Source organism: Bos taurus, chromosome 2 (genome assembly GCF_002263795.3).
Source record: "Bos taurus isolate L1 Dominette 01449 registration number 42190680 breed Hereford chromosome 2, ARS-UCD2.0, whole genome shotgun sequence".
Classification (NCBI taxonomy): Eukaryota; Metazoa; Chordata; class Mammalia; order Artiodactyla; family Bovidae; genus Bos; species Bos taurus.
The window spans coordinates 92,169,895-92,171,930 of record NC_037329.1 but is presented as its reverse complement, the minus strand read 5'-3'; positions in this window follow the sequence as shown (position 1 = coordinate 92,171,930).

The following is a 2,036-nucleotide window of genomic DNA, read 5'->3' as shown; positions in this document are numbered from 1 at the left end:
TCATGTGGTGGGGAGAGGAGGTGCAACCAAGATGGGAGATTGGTTTCATTCTGGGGGACTGATCAAACAAGTGACATATTAAAGATAATAAGAGTCATATTTCTCAATGTCATAAGAGGAACAAATAATAGAAAGGAATAAATCTAGAATGAACTTTGTTGTGTTGCATTAGAATCAAAGGCATAGGTGTGAACTCATGAATTTCAAAACAGCAGATGTGGGTATAGAAATAAACACAATTGTAAATGTGTATATGTATGCATATAATGTATATATATATATATATACACATATTTATATCCAGACCTAGGTATACATGTTATATATGCATGTATATTTGCATCCAGGCTTCCTAGGTGGTGCTAGTTGTAAAGAATGCGCCTGCTCATGCAGGAGACGTAAGAGACATGGGTTCGATCCCTGGGTCAGGATGATCCCCTGGAGGAGGGCATGGCAACCCACTCCAGGGTTGGAGAATCCCATGGTCAGAGGAGCCTGGTGGGCTACAGTCCATAGGGTTGCAAAGAGTCAGACATGACTGAAGCAACTTAGCATGTCCAATTTGTATCTACACACATACACACACATATATACACACACACATATTTACATCTACATTTGTGTATATGTGGGTATGTGTGTCCCATTTCTGTCCAGTAAGGATCCTGGAGCAAGGAAATCCCAATAGGAATGAACACTCACTAATGCTTAAATCTTGGCTTCTAAAAACCATTGTCCACTTAAAGAGATCAGGGATCCATGGGGAAACAACTGATTTCAGCACTGTGGAAAACACGAGCTGAGCCTGGGGGATCTTGTTCTGCCAGAAAGCAAGGAAGTGCTGAGAAGATGATGGAGACCTGGTTGAAAGACACCAGAGCCAGTTTGAGTAGGCGCCCACTGGCCAAGGATGGGACAATTCAAGCATCAAAACAGACTAAAGATAGTAATAGATGTTTGCCACTGAATAAAACAGGAAATCATACATATATATTAAATAGATGGACAAATGACTAAATTCAATGAGGAACAGATGATTCACAAAACTTGAAAGTACCTCCCTATAAACTGTCACTATAAACAGGAAAAGAGCTAACTTTACAGAGGAGAAGCTTGACAGATACCAGCTTAGTCAAGGGATCAAAATGCCTGTTGTCAGTAACATAACAAGTTGAGATTTCGAACCACCTGACAAGATGCAATTAAAAGAAAGTAGCATCACTTCCCAGAGAAGGCAATGGCAACTCATTCCAGTGTTCTTGCCTGGAGAATCCCAGGGACAGGGGAGCCTGGTGGGCTGCCATCTATGGGGTCGCACACAGTCGGCCACGACTGAAGCGACTTAGCAGCAGCAGCAGCATCGCTTCCATGTTATTTTGGCTAAAGGTCAATAAAAGCTGATTTTAATTATGAAGAAACACCAGACTGAGCCAAATCAAAGGACCTTCTACAGAATATCTGCTTATAATCTTCGAAAGAGCCAAGGCCATAGAAATCAAGGCTGAGGAACTGTCCGGACCAGAGTTCGCAACAAAGGTGTGACGACTAAATGCAAAGGGAGATTCTGGATAGAATCTTTTGCATAGAATATATTATAAGGATATCTGGAAAAACTTGAATGTGGTCTGAGAATTAGGGGCAGCAATGTAACCATGCACATTTTCTGATGTTGACGATAGTATTGTGTTTATGGAGAAAAGGGGCTTGTTTGTTACAGGAAATACATACCAGTTGGAGGTGATAGGCTATTAGGTCAAAAACTTAGAACTAATGCCCTATTAGGGCATTTTGGTGGCCTTCCAACTATATGTTTGTGATGGCCTCAATTAAAAAAAAATGAGAACAGAAAGAACAACTGTTCCAAGCTGTACGACAATCTTTAAGAACGAGGTCAGATTTGCACATGCTGGCTACAGGAATCATTTTCCTCCTCCAAGAAAACAGATATTTTCAGTTGCTGAGTATCAAATGTTTATTCTTCAGCTTCCTAATACTACTAAAATCTATTTCATAATTAGCTCCTCTTAAAACCAGCT